Source organism: Rhinolophus sinicus, chromosome 14 (assembly GCF_057876585.1).
Source record: "Rhinolophus sinicus isolate RSI-liver-muscle chromosome 14, RSI-T2T, whole genome shotgun sequence".
Taxonomy (NCBI): Eukaryota; Metazoa; Chordata; class Mammalia; order Chiroptera; family Rhinolophidae; genus Rhinolophus; species Rhinolophus sinicus.
In genome coordinates, this window is record NC_142514.1 from 1,794,471 (window position 1) to 1,812,226 (window position 17,756).

At 58.7% G+C, this 17,756-nt stretch overlaps 1 protein-coding gene across 3 annotated transcripts in view; it reads left to right on the forward strand.

Moving 5' to 3' along the window:
- The window catches only part of PRDM16 (PR/SET domain 16), a 317,843-nt gene that overhangs the window by 221,679 nt on the left and 78,408 nt on the right, over positions 1-17,756 (forward strand). The window lies entirely within an intron of this gene.

Here is a 17,756-nt window from a genome sequence, read left to right on the forward strand (position 1 = left end):
TCCCTCACTTTCCCAAACTCTCATAGTGACTTCAGACAATCTCCCCAGACGTGCTCCGCTTTGCCACTGCGTTGGGGTGGGCGCAGGGTCGTAGACACCAACCTGCTAGCTCATTCGCTCATTCATCCATTTATTCCCGGTGGAAAGAGTCTGCGGTCCTTGTCACCTAGGACAAGGGCCAGAAGCCTCACCAGTGCCAGCCTGGCCCTCAGGGCGCTGGCCTCTCAGCGGCACCCGTCCTCATGCAGTCACTGACTCCCTAGTGGGAGCCCTCATACGCCGGGCAGGAGCTGAGCAGGGCCTGAGTCCGGGGAGCTGAGTCCTGCAGAATTGTCCCGTTGCATCTGTCATGACACCCCCCGCCCCCCACACACACACCCAGTTCTCAGCGTGGTGAGTGATCAGGTCTGGACACAGCCATCTGCCAGCCTGCGGGCAGCACATGTGACATTCATCCTAGTGTGACACGAAGCCGAGGCCTGGCAGTCAGCTGTGCCCTGGGCCTGGGCCCTGAAGGACACTGGAGGAAGTCCTGCTTCCGGGTAGGGGCACACAGTGCGAGCCCCCCCAGAACCCTGGCTCCAAATGCCCCCCCCACCCCAACACAGAGGGGAGTCACCGCCCAGGAGGGGCAGGCCCACAAGCCCACCCAGAGATGGCCCAGCTCCAGGCCCCCCCTCCTCTTCTCTTTATGTCCTGACTTCAGGAGCATGCTTCCCTTGAAGTGGTTACCCGAAACCCCAGACCCTCGGTGAGGGATGCGGGAGTATCTCCCAGAAAATCTCTTAGGCATGTAGAGCCCCCTGGTGATGAATAGCCCAGAGCAGGACAGGTGGTAAGAGGACACCTGCCGTGAGGCGGCCCCTGGCTCTCAGGACGGGAGCAGACGGCCTGGTGGGCACAGCTGCAGGGCCGGCTCCATCCTGCTGGGTCAGTGCTCTGCTCGGGAGATAAAGGCAGCGGACACTCCTGGGGGGGGGGAGACACTCCTGAGGGGGGCAGGGGACGCAGGTGAGGGCCCAAGTGCCCCCAGGAAAAAGGACACGTGAGTCCTGCTGGGCAGCCTCCACCATGTCCCTGAACCCTGCCGGAGTGGGTTTCCCAGCAGGGGTGCCTATGGGATGGCTCTCAGGGACCTGTCAGTGTCCTGGAGCCGCCATAACCGAGTGTCACCAACTGGGTGACTAAAAACAATGCACATTTATTCTCCTAGTTCTGGAAGCTGGAAGACTGAGATCAGGGTGTGAGCAGGGCTGGCTCCTCTGGGAGCTCTGAGGGTGACTCTGTCCCAGGCATCGCCCTGGTACTGTTGGCTTCTGGGGGCATCACCCCGACCTCTGCCCCCTCGTCACACGGCTTCTTCCTGTGTGTCCCTGCACTGGCCTTCTTTTAAGGCCGCAGGCATTGGATGGAGGGCCACCCCAACCCATTGCAACGTCATCTTACCTCATGTCTGCAAAGACCCCATTTCCAAATAAGGCCCCATCCTGAGGTTCCAAGCAGACGTGAATTTGAACCTACTGCAAAAACCACGGTCAGCTCTAGAGAAGGGCAGTTGCTGCCAGAGTTGGCCTAGGAGCCTGTGCCCCGGCCTGGAGGCCGGTCAGCCAAGGGCCCCCCCTGCCCCCCCTTTGCGCAGCCGCCACACACTGAGCCCCAGGAACGGCCATCACCAGCCTCAGCCCTCGAGTCCCTCCTGCAGACACGTGTGCAGCCCCCGCCAAGGGCTAGTCAGGAGCAGAAGCGAGGGGTCCCCCAACGCCTGGGAGCCAGAGCCCAGGGCAGAGGAGGGGACTGGGCGAGGCCACCTGTCCCAGCACATGCCAGGCGGGTTGTCTCCCCGGGAACACTCTGCTCTGTGTCTCTGCCGGCTGCCCCATGGGCCTGACGACAGGGGAGCTGCTTGGTCTCCAGGCTGGGGACAGAGGAAGGGGCCTCCTGCTCCCACCCGGCCGCCATTGGCCTCACTGGGCCATGTCTCTTCGGTCTCAGAGAGAAAGTTGCTCCCGGGGCTGTGGGGAGCCCGAAGCCTTCCCCAAGTCCAGCAGGAGGGCCCCAGCCAGAGGGCGCAGAGGGCAGGCTTGAGACTCAACTAAAAACTAACATTTGGAATTCGAAGTCTTTTTCTGTCTACTCTCCCCTTTTCCTTTCTTGAATTTTCGTTCGGTAATCACCTCAAAGCCACCTCCCAAGGCCTCGTGAGATTTCAGGGACAAATGGTCCAAGTCCAGGTGTCGCTTTGCCCCCATGAGTGGAGCAGACTCTGTGTTGGACGTCTCAGCTTGAGGAGGAGGCCACAGTGTGAGCTGGTGGGCGGCTGGGTCTGAGGAGACGCCTGGAGCCTCTGCCGGGGCCTCTGCCACCTGCCTGCCTCCCTGCCTCCGTGACATTCGTCCCCTCCGTCCCTTCACCCCACCCCCTGGATCACGCCAGGAGTCATCTTTCAATGCCCCGTCCACACAGTTGGGACCAAACAAACGCGGCAGGTCCCGAGCAGGGATTCTGTTTATCCGACAATAAGTTATTTGACCCGGGCGCTGATCCGGTTACCGATACCAAGTGTGTCAGCTCCCCGCCTGCACACGGCTGCCACCCGCAGACATCGGGCGGGAAGCCGGGCCTCGTTTGGGAGGCCACATCACAGGCAGGGAGGACACACGGCCCCAGGTGCGTTGCTTGGCTGTCATGGCTGCCTGCCCAGGAGGGAGGGACCTCGAGAGGGTCGGGGTAGGCCCACATGTACATCTCAGAGCTTCAGGAGGGAACCCTGCTTCCGGGGGCCCTCACAGTGCCCGCCCAGTCCAGGCAGCTAGTCTGCGATCTCCCCACTGTACCAGTAGGGTTTTGGAGGCCCAGGGCATGCCTGGGGCTGGGTATCTCCTGCCCACTGAGCAGAAAAACCCTCTCATGGGAGAAAACAAGTAGGAAATGCTGGGGTTTCTCAGACACTCTTTGGGGAAAGAGCAGGGGTCTCTGGGGACTGGGACGTCCCTAACCGCAGGGCCGTCTTGTGCTCAAGCTGTTGGACGCCTCTCGGGGTCCACATCACCTGCCCCCACTGGGCTGAACGGTGAGCTGGCTGGTCCTGGAGAAGCCCCGCGACGCCCGCCGTGACCCCGCAGTTGCTGTGGCCGTGGGGTTCCGAGTGTTTCCTTGTCAGGGTTTCTCACCCTGGAAACTGCTATTTGTGGTCAGAGCAGCTTGTCGTGGGGGCCATGCAGGATGTTCACAGCGTCTCAGCCTCCACCCAGCATGACAGTGACAGCCAGAACTGTCCCAGACACTGCCAATGTGGGGACAGGCTGCCTTGGGGGGGACAGGTGGTGGGCAGTATGCCAGGAGTTTTCCTTACTCCCCCAGCATCTGGGGCTCTTGAGAAGGTGGGTAGGAGACAGAGACCCTCCCAGTTCAAAGGGCTGCAGGTCAATGTACCCCCTGGTGCCAGAGAGACTCAGTGGGCACCCGTGTCACTAGGGCCCTGCCATACAGTACAGCCCCTGCTCTGGGGCAAAGACGGGCCCAGGCAGAGACGCTTTTGTGCTGGGAGTGAGTTATGTTAGAGCCTGGGCGACCTTCCGCCCCAGAGAACCAGGATTGGTGTCGTGGCCAGCAAAGACTCTGGAGCCCCCAAAACCCGTCCACATGCTGGTTCTGCAGCCTGGTGCAATTTGGGGCACATTATATGACCCTCTGTGCCTCACGTCCCTACTGTGAAAAGGTGAGAAGCTCGGCACTATCCCTGGCTTTGTGTTCAGACCCAGTGAGGCAGTGGGTAATGAAGGACTGGGCAGCCATGCTGGGGGCTAAAACACCCCACCCCACCCGCCCCTCCCCTTTGGGATGGCAAACTGAGGAAGCACTTGCAGCCCCTCCCCTCTCCCCAAGCTGCGCCCCAGGGCCTTCCAAGCTGTCCACCCAAGGCACCACAATGCGTTCTGTTAAAGCCAGGTGTGGGTGCAGTCCTGGGCTGAGCCAGTGCAGGGGAGACCCTCGATTGGATGTGGGTGGTCTGCCCTGAGGAGGGGACTGGGCTTGGCCTTGGCCTCAGGCTCTAAGGAGCTCTCACTGTGCCACTTAGGAGACTGTCTCCTGGTTCCCCCTCACCCAGGAGTCCTGCTCTCGGACCCATGGCATGGTGACCGTGTGCCCACAGCAGTGCTGGCAAGTCACGGCAGGGGGCTGGTCTTGGGGCTGGACTCTAGCTGTGCTGTTGGGGAGGTGGGATCTTTCAGGTCTGCAGAAAGCCAGAGAGCCACAGTCATGGTGGGGGGCCATCCTGGATCCAGGGTGGGAAGGTAGGGGCCTTTCCTTTCACTTCACCGTCTTTATAAAGGGCTGAGCGTCAGAGCAGGACCCCTCGGAGTCACCCGCCCACACTGTTTGCATGTGGGGATCCAGTTCTGCAAGAAAGAGGTTCATGGGTGCCCTGGATGGGTGAGATGGGAGGGCCGGGCCCTTGGCTGGCTTGTGGAGGCTGCACCTTCACACAGGGCTTGGTAGGGGGCAGAGGGGCTCACCATCGACCTTGAGACTTGCTGTGGCTGAGGCACTGGACACACTGTCCAGAATAGTTCTGACCTCAGCATAAGGAAAACTGGCAGGGAAGAGGCTGTCGGCTCACCAGGTGCCCCTTGCAGGAGCCATTTGCAGGATGCTACTAAGATCCGCAGAGGTGGGGAGTCTCCTGGACAGGCTGGCCACCCGCTGGCCAGGGCAGGGTCTTAGAGAAGCACCAAAGGCAGAGGACAGCCCTCCCCACCCAGGCGAGCCCTCACCCTCCTGCCGCCAGGCCCGGTGGCTGGGAGTTATTCTGGCTGCGGGAAACTGAGCATCCACAGGGAGGAAGACCCTCTCCAGTCTGCGTAGTTTCCTTGGGGAGGGCTCCAAGCTACCCCTCGGTCAGTGGCAGCCCTTCTTCCTGTTCTGAGTCCTCAGCGCTCCCCACCCCCACCCCCCACCCCCCCAACAGGCGCGCCATAAGGTTGGCCTTGGGCTGAGGTGAGTCCCTCCAGCTGGGAAGACTGCCCCCAGCGGGTGAGTGGTCCCTGCAGGAGGAAGGCTTTGGACTCCCTGCCCCTTTAAGAATCAGGCCCATCTTGTTGCTGGCATCTCTGATTCCCGTGACAAGTGATGATAGGGAGCCTATCCTGGGAACAACAGGAGAATTCTCAGCCAAGAGGGGTTAAGGGTGCCTTTGAGACTTCTGACCACCCACTTCACCTTGGACTTGTGAGTCTCACTGCAGCCTCTTAACTCTTGCCTCGCCAGAGCTGCCGGCTGCAAAGCTAGATATGTGCAGACTTCAGTGCCCTTGAACCCTGCAGTGGTGACATTGAGCAGCGAGCACACATTCCACCTTGCAGACGCCCTGTCTGCTCCTTGCTCGGCCCCTTTCTCCTCCTCCTCTTTCCCTCATCTGCCTCCGGTTCCCTGAGCCCGAGCACCGTCTCCCAGCCGGAATCCGCGTTAGCTGTCAGAAGCGCGGCTTCCCTTCCTGTCTCCATCCACCTCATGGTGGTCACCGTTCTGCTCCTGGGCCTTAGGCATAGCCCGTCCCTCAGCCGGCCTCCAGGTCCAAACCCCCAGTCAGAGGCCCCCCAGGACCCACTTTTCCTGCCTTCCAGAGCGAATCAGATAAAGCTTCAGCTGGAGACAGCACCATCCTGGAAGGGCTGGGTGCTCGGAGAAGCTTGTGAGGAACAGGTAGACCCGGGAGACCCTCGGATGTTTGTCAGCACAGAGGGGCCCCCCTGCTGCGGGGCTGAGGAGGGAGACACTGAGCCTGAGTGCCCCTCTCCTCTCCCAGCTCTGCAGACACTTTCTCACCTGCTGCCCTGTGGCAGAAATTGGAGCCCGCCTCGCGTGCCTGCCGGGGTCAGGGGGTGAGGAGATAAGAGCTGGCCCTTTGTGTGGGGAGCTTGGCTCTCAGATCGCAGGAAGTGGGCCTGAGCACAGGAGAATAGCCTCACTGGGAGTGGGGAAGCGTGGCTGATCCCATCTGATAAGGAAGGACGCTAAACCCACACTGACAGGCCCTCCGCCCGCCGCCCACCGCAGGCTCCAGGCCCTGGAGCGGCTCCTGCCCACCAGCCTGGAACGGCCCAGCCTGGGGCCCTGCACTGGCCTGCACCCCCATACTGGGTGGGCTCTGGCCCTGTGGGTTGCAGAGGGCCACCAGGCCAGGCATCTCCTCCGTTGTCCCTTCCCCCTGGCTCACCGATGGGACTGGGACGGGGTCCTGGGAACCACCTGCCGGGCGTCTGGGGCACAGGCTGTGCTTCTCCCCCATGCAGGGCGAGGCTAGCGGGGCTGTGCTGACAAGCCCTGTCCCAGGGCCTATCGATGTGCTGCCACTTCCTCAGAGGAACCCCCCAAACCAGAGACCCCACCCAGAGGGGCTCCACACACCTTTGTTAAACAAACAGGCGAATGTTCCAGGCTAAGCAACTGCTGGACGGTGCACGAACCCAGGGAGGGCAGTATGTTGGGGGGGGCTGCCCTGGGTCTGTTCCTTAAGAAGTCAGCCACATCCTGGAGGAAAAGACACTTTTCCCAGTCCCCGCACTAGCAGCCCAGCAGGATCTGGGGCCTGGGACTTGGCTGTCCCTCTGGTGGGAACAGCAGAGACGATCTTTCTGTCCGATGCCCAGCACCCTCCCTGGGCTGAGACATTGGCAAGAGGCTGAGGAGCCATCACCCCTGGGTCCCCTGTCCTGGGCTCTGCCCGGCTCTGGGCTCTGTTCTGGGCTAACTGGCCCCTCATCAGCAGCCTCCTCACCTCGGGTGGAAGGGCAGTGAGCTGTTGCCCTACCCCCGCCCCCTTCGACCATCTATGCTCAGCCCTGGCGTGGTTCTGGGACTTCTGGCTCGGGGTCCTTGTTTCACTTGACACAGATGTACCCAAGTCTCGAGGGATGAGGGAGTGTGGCCCCCAGGCCTGGCAGTGGCTCAACCATATCCCTGAAATATAAAGTCTGACCTTGGGGCTGGGTGGGCACCCCTTGGGAAGGGGACAGGCTGGTCTCCCCCACCCCCAGGGTCGTCCAGGACAGACCCACCTGCTCAAGGACACCAGTCCCCCCCCCACACCCCTGCCCGCCCCAGGGGCTCTCTCTGCTGGAATATTCACACTCTTTTCCAACTGGTGACCTGATTGGGGACATTGTGTGCACTTGGAAATTGTAATTAGATTCGACCTTGCTTTGTGTGCTCGTTCCCAAGAAAATCATCTATTAATTGATTCTAATTACTCTTAATTGTTTCTCATACGTTTCACTTACGCAGCCCTGTAGTTACCGGCAGCTCTGGGTGAGACCAGCAATCACCCCCCCCCCCCACTGGCAGGGCTGGGGGAGCCCAGGGAGGCGGCGGGCGGGGCCAGGCCCTTCCCTGCAGCTCCAGGGCCTCCTGCCCACCCCCCCAGGGAGGCTGGGTGACCGGCCCCCTGCAGCTATTGACTTGCTTGTTTTGTTTTGTTTTTTCCCAAATCAGTTTTTAGTGTCAAAGGTTGATTTTTTTATTACAATAAAATGCATGTAACATAAATGTATCATTTCAGTCACTTAAAAGTGGACACTTCAGGGGCAGGTAGCACATTCACAGAGCTGTGCAGCGATCACCTCTGCCCAGTTCCAGAACATTCTAAGCGCCCCAAAGGGAGACCCCCTCCCCATGAGCACCACCCTGTCCCCAACCCCAACCCCCACCCCTAGCCCTACTCACTGTCTGGTCGATGTGCCTGTTCTGGGCATTTCACATAAATGGAGCCACACGCCTGTACATAGCCTTTGGTGACCTGCTTGTGTCCGCTCAGCGCAGTGAGATCAGGGCGCCAGTCCTTTTCATGGCAGACGAGTGTCCCACTGTGTGGCGGCCACGTATTTGTTGATTAGCTCATCTGTTGACAGGCATTTGGGTTTTTGCTTTTGGTGATCGTGGATGGCGCTGCTGTGGGCGTCCCCTCGTGTTCAAGTTTCCGTGTGAACATCAGTGTCCGTTCTTACCATGTATGTCCGGGAGGGGGTTTACTGCTGCAGTTACTGTGACCAAGTGTGATGGCGTCGGTAGCAGAGGTGGATGGGAAGGAAAGCCAAGGTGTTCCGGGGAAGTGGCTGCTTGTCCCTCTGGGGACACGGGGAGACCCTCGGGGTGGTGGGGCTGGGGCAGACGAGGCCAGTGCATGAGGCAGGGCTCTGACTCGGGGAGCCGGGGCCCTGTGCTCGCTGGCTGCAGAGGACAGGAAGAGGGAGGACAGACCTGCCCCTGGAATGTGCAGAGGATTAAAGCACCTTCTTCCAAAACCTTCTCAAATCGTCTCTGTGCCCAAAGCCCTCGTGGCCCAGGTGGCAGACTGGGAGTCTAGGTGGCTTGGTGCACCTTTTATTTATAAGCTGTGTAATCCAGGGTCCGCCGTCCCCGGGCGTCTGCTTCCTCACCTGTCAGATAGACGGGCTCATGAAGTGACCTGGGGATGGGGCTCTGCGTGGCCCCCGCCTGACACAGTGTGAATAGGAAACGTGGAGGGAGCCCAGAGAGACCCGGGACCTTCCTGGGTGCAGGACCACAGGTCCGGACCCCAGCCCAGAGTTGGGCTTCCCGTCAGTAAGGCCACAGAGAGATGCCAAGGGCACGAGAGAGCCCGAAACCCAGCCCTCCTGTACCCTGAGGGCACCCGAGGTCACTCGGCTCATTGCCAGGGTCACGTGTGGCCAGCGGAGGCCAGGTCCACCAGTTCTGCTCATGTCAGTGTCTCAGAGGTTCCCGGCTTCACCATCAAGTGTTAGCCCATCCGTCCTCACCCCTCCTGCTGGCTGGGCTGGCCCATCACCTGCTGTCGCTGGGAAGGAAAACGAGACACAGAATGAGCCGTTGATGCCATCACAGCAAGGCCACCACCACCACCCCCAGCACTGCAGGACATGGCCCCGAGCCAGCTGGGAGCGCCCACCTAGAGACCACCTGGGCTCCGTTCCGATGCCACCCTCGCCCCTCAGCTTCCCCTCCTGCCTCCAGCTTCCCCCCAGGTCTCCAGAGTGACTCCACTGTGCTCACGACAGCAGCAGCCCTGGAGCACTCGCCAGGAGGTGACCTGACTGCTCCTTGCTCTCAGCTGGCTGTCACAGCCAAACCCACATTACAGGTGAGGGGACAAGATGAGGTCGTCAGTGACCTGACCCATACGACAGTGTCAGCACCTGTCACCCTGTGTGCTCAGGGACAGAGACACCAGCCCAGCGTGCTGCGTCCCCAGGCGGGAGCAGAGACACAGGCGGGCACCCAGAGGGGACCCTGGACTTGCTCCAAGGCTCCGAGCCGCCCTGGAAGCGGACGCGGTTGGTGGAGAGCTCAGCGCTGCGTGCGGAGGCCTGAGCAGAGGTGGCGTCGCAGTGGGCACCTTGCTGCCAGGGGAGACAGCGGGCAGCTGCCAGCGGGTCCCGTGTGAGGAGGAACGCCTCACAGGGAGCCCTTCCTCGGACCTTCTGCTTTGGAAAGTGAATGAAAGGGCGTTATTGAGCCGGCGAGGGAGGGACAGGGTGGGGACCTGGGAGGACGCGGGAGCAGCCCCCCCCCACCCCAGGCCTCCACTGGGAGCACGGTCGTAGCCCAATCACAGCCAGTGAATGGCGCGTGTCCCAGAGTGCGCTTAGCGAGACCCTGAGCGAGCGGAGTTTGTGTGCTTTAACTTGTGACTGGCCAACGCAAGCAAATAAACAGCACTTCAAAGACAGGAGCGTGGTCGAGGACATCTGCAATCCAACCTCTGGCTGGGGTTTCAACACAACACGCCCTCGGACATAAATCTGCAAATAAACTTTCCAAAGGAAAACATTGACTTCTTTCAGAATCCACCCTTATTCCATGTTCCGTCCAGTGTCCTGGTAGAAAGTGCCGGCCGGGCACGTGTGAAGAGAGCCGGCCGCTATCGGCTGCCTGCCCGCTCCACCCCAAGCAGCCCTGCAGCCCCAGCCAGCTTCACAGGGCTCACAGGGGCCAGGCCACCGCGTGCTGCCGGGAGGGGTGGAGGCTGGGCAGGCCCAGCTGGAATTCCGGATTCTAATCCTGTGCGACAGCCAACAGAAGAGGTTGTGATGTCCCTGTTGACGGACCCCCCCAAATGTCACTGAACTAAATAGAAGTCAGCCAGTCCCCACAGCTGTGCTTCTGAGGCCTGTGGAGGAGCAGGGAGACCGTGGGGCCTGCCTGTGAGGCCGTAGCATGTGGGCCTTCAGCCAGCCAGATGGCGGTGTGTGGGTGTGTGGGACTGTTTGTGTGTGCGTCCATGTGTACATGTGTGCTGCACACATTGCATGTGCGCACACGGGGTGCATACATGTGTGTGCACGTGTGTGTGCGCGCATGTGCGAGTGCCCCTCCGTGGAAGTCTAATGCAGGAACAAGGAGAGGAAGGGACTGCAGGAGAGTGGGTGGCTTTTCTCCCGGATGCTTTGAGCATGCCCAGTGCTTCCTGCTCCGCAAGCATCCAGTTGCTGCCTCTCTGAGCTGACAGCCTCCCCTCTTTTTGGGAGAACAGTCCTTGGTTGAGTTCTTAGAACCCTGATTTCTGAAGCTGTAGTGTTGGGGGTAAAGCAGACCCCCAGGACCGAGCTGGAGTCCCAAGGCATCTCCTGCAGGGTCATTATTTCTGGGTGCGGGGACCTCTTTGCTCAAGGCCACCCCGTGCAGCCGCCATGCCAGCACAGGAAGAATGGCCGCCGGGCAGCGTGTGGAGGCTGTGGGTGCACACCACACAGCCCTCGCAGCTCTGAGCTGGCAGACTTGTCCTTCACATGATTCGGGACAGTTCTCCATTTGCTCTCACTCCTTGGGGACACCAGGTGGCACCGGAGGTAGCATTTGTAACTGATTTGCATTTCCACTCCCCTTTCCCCTAGTGATCTAGGTAGAACCTTGACACCTTGAGCTTTGGTTCTGGAAAGAAAGGAGGGAGAGACAAAACACAAGTGCACATGCAGACACACATATATGCACAGACACGCACGTACAAGGCAGGTTTGTGTGCACAGAGAAACATGTAAACGCACACATACACAGGCGTGTACCAGATACACGCATACACGCACGCACACGTGTGTCCACAGACATCCATGCACACACTTAAGACCCACAGGCTCACCTGAACATATGCATACACACGCACACATACGTGCATGCACATGGAGACACACATGTGCACTCACACAGACTCCTCCCGTTTTGTGAGTCCATCCCCAGCTGTCATTTTTCTGATTTTCATTTTTCTAGAGAAACAAACAAACCAAATTCCCTTTTGGGGGCTGTGAGAGACCTTACCTGGCTTTTCCGAGGAAGATTCCATGTGGGGAGGGGGATCTGACAGTAAGGGATCCCACCATGCTGCAGGGGCTGTCGTGTGCTGCCAAGTCTCCTCCATCCTGGGCTGACATGGGCCAGCGGCTGGCTGCTTTGGCCACGTCCTGTGGGACCAGGACGCTCCCTTTACCCCCGGGGATCTGAGCAACAAACCGAGAAGCTCAGAGGCCCCCGGGCCCCCAACCAGACTTCCTGATTTCAGGGGCTCCTTTCACGAGGGCGGGGGGCAGGAGCGCTGCCCACCCTCCTGCCTGCCTGGGACAGGTGGCTGATGAGTGTGTGTCTGGCTCTGCTCAGTGCTGATAGCCCAGGCTCCGACGCCGGGCACTGGCTGCCTGGGAAGCACCTGGAACCACGGGGGTCTCGGCCATTGTGCCCCCTGGGCCTCCAGTGCAACCTGGGCGGAAGGTCTCTGAGCATGGATGGGATGAGGGCCCTCTCTGGGCAGACACACCCCTGCACACGGACCCCATTTTCCCACCTCCGAGGTCAGAACTGGGTGGCCAGGGCACAGGACCTAGGAGGACCTGCTGCAGAGGGCACATGGTCCCACAGCAGCCACCACACCATTTCTGCCTCTCTGGGGCTGTGCTGGGCTCCCCAAACCCCGGGAGACAGGAAGGACCTGTTCTGAGTTCTGAGGGTGACAAGTGGCCTTGGAGCGTCAGAGCCATTTACCTGGCTCTGTCCCTTCCAGGTCCCACCTTCCCAGGCACTCCTGGAGGACAGTTTCCTGGCCATGCTCTCCTCCGGCTGCTGAGAGTCGAACCACGTATTATGGGACACTGTCCCCGACACAAGCAGGCCTCCGGGGACAGGAGGCCCCCCAGCCATCTCGGCACCCCGGCCCTTGCCCTGGATGAGCCATAGGCAGGCCGCGGTGCATCCGTGCCATGGAACCTGACTGCATAGACAGATGGGTGAGGGGGGACAACCTTGGGGTCAGCAGGGCCTGGAAAGTGCTCAGAGCGGAGTGGAGAGGGCGTCTAAATCCACGTGGCACGTCCTCCTGGGCTCCCTGGAGGACAAACCGCTTAGGCTGGAACTCAGAGGACAGAGAGGCTTTGTCCCCTACAAAGGGACACGGGCAGGGAGGTCAGGCAGCTGTGGGAGGGAGCTTCGGCGAGACCATCACCTCAGTGCTCACGAGACCCCACCTTGGGCCCCCTCCCCCCATGCATGCCTGGGGGTCTGGCTTAGGCATTAGCATCTGCCCCACCCTCTCGAGAAGTGTGCCACGTGGGCTGATGCCCACTCCCTGCCCGGCACCTTCCCTCACTGCCATCATCAGGGGCACACCGTCCGCTTTCAGGGGAGGAGGAACCCACGGGCTGGGGACGCGGCAGGGGGCAGGTGCTGTCTCGTTCTGTGGGCAGGTGCTCTGGGCTGGGCACAGGCTGAAGCTGGAAACACAGCAGTCAGGAGTGGGGACCCCAGCATCCCGCCCCATCTGGGGCCTGGGGACGCCCACAGAAGGGCAGTGCGGGGATGGCCTCTTTCTCCCTCCTGAAACATGTTGGGGATACACGGGACATAATGAGACACAAGCCTTTACCTGATGAATATCTCAGGAGGGTCAGCAAAGTGCCGATAAATGCCAGGGTCCTGCGTCTGCAGAGCCCTGTCACGGGTTAGTGCGTCCGGGGGTGTCTGCAGCATTCCCAGGGAAAATAAAACAATTATTTTTGACAACGTGCGTCAATACCATCTATGTTATTTCCCCCGGCACAGTGCTCCCTCCCCCACACCATGGCCATCCCTTAGGCACTCGTCTGTGTCTTCAGGAAACAGCCAGCAGACTCAATAAGCCAATTGTTAGCTCCATCGATCTTATTTGGGGTCCTGAAAATTCAGCAGACAGCACAGTGTTAAATTATTAACTAAATGTTTCCACTCGCTGGGGACATGCTTCTGCAAAGACCATCTAGATGAACAATGGCCTCTTTATGAAATGAACAGCTGAAGGGCTGGGTGGGACAGGGAGCAGAAGTCACAGAGTGGCCAAAGGAAGGGCCGTGCCCCCTGCATGGGGAGAGGAGCCCTGGAGGGCGTGAGGAGGCGGAGCACATGCCGGGGAGACCAGGCAGTGCGGTGTGGGGTCCCAGGCTCTCGTTAGCCAGGTGGCTGGCTCTGTCCCGCCTCACCTTGCCTTCACCATACGGGACGAGTGCCCACAGGGCAGAGGGTTGTGTTAGGGTGAACGCGCTCTCCAGTGGGAAGCGCTCAGGCTGACACCTGGTGCAGCTTGAAGATGCTACCACTGCACCCCAGCCAGGCCCCCCGCCACCAGCTGGTGTGAGGGGAGCACAGAGACAGTGGGGACTCGCCTCCTTCATGCCCAGCAGGGCCAGGCCATGTGCCAAGGGCCGGAGACCGGGGGTGGGGCATGTGGACCCAGCCGCAACCTCAGGAGCTTCCATTTGTGTGGGGAAGGCAGGTGTGCAGGGTGAGGGCAGCTCAGGGCCCAGGACACCAGTGTCAGGCCAGCCATGCCAGTGCCGCCCATTGTAAGGGGCAGACAAAATGAGGAAGCGTTCTGAATTCAAAGGTCGGAAACGGGAATTCAAAACTGAGTGAGGCTTCAGGCCGCAGTTCGGGGCACTTTTCTCAGGCTTGCTTTGCTCAGCAGCAGGAGGCAGCCAGAGACTCCCGCAGTGGGCACTGAGGGCAGCTCCCGGGACCGTGCCTTTGAACTTCATACGAAGACACTCGCACAGTTGGGACCCTTGTAGCTTCTGCTGCTCAACAGAATGATGCTTGCACGTCACCCGGCTGGCATACCGTTGCCTTTCTCAGTCATGGCCTCTTTGGGTGGCACCTCACAGGTTGTTGACCCGTCGTCCTGTGGATGGGCATTTGGGGTTGTTTTCAGATTTGCACTATTATGAAAATAGTTACGATGAACATTCACGTACAGCCATTTTGTAGAACTAAGTTTTCGTTTCATAGTATATGTTATCTCGGGGTAAAGTTGTCGGCGCATAGGATAAAAGCACATCTGAATTTATGAGACGTCGCCAAGTTGTTTTCCAAAGTGATCAACTACTTTGCATTCCCACTGGCAATGATTAAGTTCTGGTTGCCCCGTCCGCCCGGCATTTAGCATTATCAGCCTTGTAAATGTGAACCACTTTAGTGGGTACGAAATAGTACCTGGTGGTTTCCGTGTGCGTGTCTCCGATGGCTAACGATGTGACGTTTATTTTCATGTCATGTGCCTGGGAACCTTGGTGTCACTGCTTTTGTGAAATGCTTTTTTCGAGTCTTTGCCCACTTTTTTTTATTGCATTGTTTGTCTTTTTAATGACAGTTTTTGTGGAGATCTTTATGTATTCTGGACACAAGTTCTTAGTCATTTATATACATTGCAGATATTTTCTTGCAGTGTGTGGTTTGCCTTTTTTACTTGCTAAACAGAGTTTTTTGATTAGTGGATGTTTTTAATTTTTTTGAATGTTGAGTGCTTTTTTAGCTTTTTTTTTTTTTTTTTTTCAAATATTGTTCTGCTCCATTTTTTATCTCTTTTCTCCTTCTGTGACTCCAGTTACACATACACCGTATATTACCCCACAGGGCACTGTGGCTCTGTTCATTTTGTTCCAGTATTTTTCTGTAGAGCTGTGTTCAAGTTCACTTACCCTTTCTTCTGCCATCTCCCTCTTGCTGTTAAAAGCCCATCCAGGGATGCATTCATTTCATGCTCTGTACTTTTTCGTTCTAGAATTTGGTTCTTTAGTGCATTTTCCATTTCTCTGTTGGCATTTCCTATCTGTGCACTCCTGCTGATCATCTTTTCCTTTACGTCTTTGGACAGGTTTATAATAGCGATTTTAAAGTTGTTGTCTGCCAAGTCCAGTATCTGGGTCATATCAGAGTTGGTTTGTCTTGAAAAATTTTTCCCTTGACTATGGGTTACCTTTTCCTATTTCTCTCTACATTTAGATTTTTTTTTTATCATATTGTATTGGTCATTGTAGATGATACATTGCGGAAACTCCAGATTTCGTGATCCTCTGAAGAGTGTGGGGTTTTGTTCCAGCAGACCTGTCTGTCACCTGCTGCTCACCTTAAGGCCACCTGGCAGAAGCTGGACTGCACACTTGGTTAGGGTGTATCTGTCTCCGTTTTGCTTTTGGTCTCGGGGGTAGGCTTTGCTTTTGAGGCATACCCTTCTGGACTTTGAATGGAAAACCAGAGAGTTCACCAAACCCCTCTGAGTTGACAGGACTCTAGGCTCTCTTCCTGCTGTGCTGGGGGCAGCTGAAGTCTCGGCTTAGCCTTCTCAACCTTTCAGCTGTCAGCTTTCACTGGGCTCCATGGAGTTTCCCTCGGGTGTGGGTAATGCAAGGATAAGCCCAGGATTTAGGGGCTGATATGCACCCTGGGGCTCCCCTGCCTGTGGTGCCTTCTTCTCCAGGATTTCCCCTCAACTTGCAGCGGCTCTGGCAGCGTCCAAGCCTGTGCTCAGACGCTCAGTCGGTACTGTGGCTCTCTGCTGTGTTCTGGCTGCCCCGTGCCCAGTGGAAGGGGCGGTGGCTTCCAGGGACAAGCGAGATCATTGTGGCCTTCACCTGTGCCGCCCGTTCTGCCGAGGGTCACATCCCTTTATATTCCGCCTGCTTTTTGTCACTCTCTGATGCCTTCAAATCTTTTTTAAAAGGTATTTTGTCCAGCGTGTATAATTGATATCTGCAGGACGGTGAGTCCAGCATAAGCTATTCCACGAGTCCTGGACCCAGAGTGTCCAGAACCCCCACTCTGGTGTTCCACGTGCCCATCCACGTGGCCTCGTTCCTTCACCCTCGCCACAGCCCAGGGCAGGGGCTAGCATGAACACCGTTCCCATTGGGCGGCTGGCAAGAATGAGGTTCAAACTGGTTAAGTGCGTGACGCAAGGATACCCGACTGGTGGGAAGAGGACTCGGCTGGTTGCAAACCCCACACTCGTCCAGCTGTTGGCTCTGAATGTGTCGCATGGGCACAGCCGGACCCAGTCCCGGCCACCCTCAGGTCCCCCCTTGCTGCCTTCTGTAGCTCAGTTTTTCTTGGCGGCCTTTTCCCTCTACCCAGGCTGCTCAGTGCCCCCAGCCGGGCCCCCAGGAGCCGACAAGAGCCCCACAGAGGCCATGTGGCTGTGGGCCAGAGTCTCCACTGAGCAGGGACAGTCGGAGGGGCTGCTGTGAGTGTGAATATAAAAGGGGGCATTGAGGGGCGGGCTCCAAGGAGACTCCCTCTCCTTCTGGGTGCACAATATGGCCTTTGTGACGCCTGGCAGGGCCGGGCTGAGCGGGAACTCGCCTCTTTCTCCTCGGGAGAGATTATTTCATTTAAAAATAATTGAATGTGGAAAATGTTGGATATGGAAACTGTTTATCGGGTTTCCTTTTTTGTTTCTCCCGCCGGCTGGGCCCGCAGTGGCGAGCAGGGCTGGCCGGCTGTGCTCTGGGTTCCGCGCAAATTGGGCGGGGGCTTCGGGGTTCCCAGCGGACGAGCCTCGGGCTGCTGGTGCGGCCATTGTGGTGAAGGGGCCACCGAGAGTCAGGGCTCTCAGGCGGGAGGCTGGGCTGGCTGACTGGAGGTGGCGTCCGTCTGGATGCACGACGGAATGTTCTGGATGTGCCGCCGTCCCCATCGCCCCAGTGATTCCTCACTGTTCCTCACCCGGTGCCTACGGCCCCCCACTCCCCAGGGCGCTAAGCCTTCCGCTCAACCCTCTCCATCCTCCGTCTGTCCTGGGGCTTCCTTCTTCTCACCTTCACCCACCCTGTCTCCCAGGGACCGTGCAAACTCCTTCAAATCAGTCTTGCTGGCCAGCCAGGCCCGCTCCCGTGTCCTCCGAGCATGCCTGAAACTGTCCTCTGTCCTTCTGGACATCTACGCCAGCCCCCTTCTCGCCCCTCTTCTGACAACACACCTGGTTAGCGTGCGTGTGCCTCAGTCTCGCTCTTATCTCCGGACGCAGGCTTGGCTCCTACAGCAAAGCCCTTCTGGGCTTTGAGTGGAAAGCAGACATGTGCACCACGCCCCCGTGAGTCGGTGGCTCCGGATTCCCTTTTCCTGCGGTGGTGGCCCAGGTCAGAGGTCACTCTGGCGACCCACACAGCACCCGCTCGCTTTGGGGCATGGATTAGCAGCTGCACGAGGGAAGCCTGCCCTCAGATGCACGCCCATCCCTGGTGTGTGGCAGCACCCGGCACACACTCTGGGGTGTTTGGAGAGATCGAACGTTTGGTCAGTTCGAGTCGGCTCTGGGACAAGTCCTGCCAGTTGTTTCCATGTCCTGAGCCAGCCCCTCTCCCCGAGCATGCGTGTTTTCATCAGACTGGGGTTCGCACTGCGACCCGATCCTCCCCGAAGTCCTCAGAATGGCCACGGGGCCGCCCGGCCTAGAAAGCATCTCCTGGCCT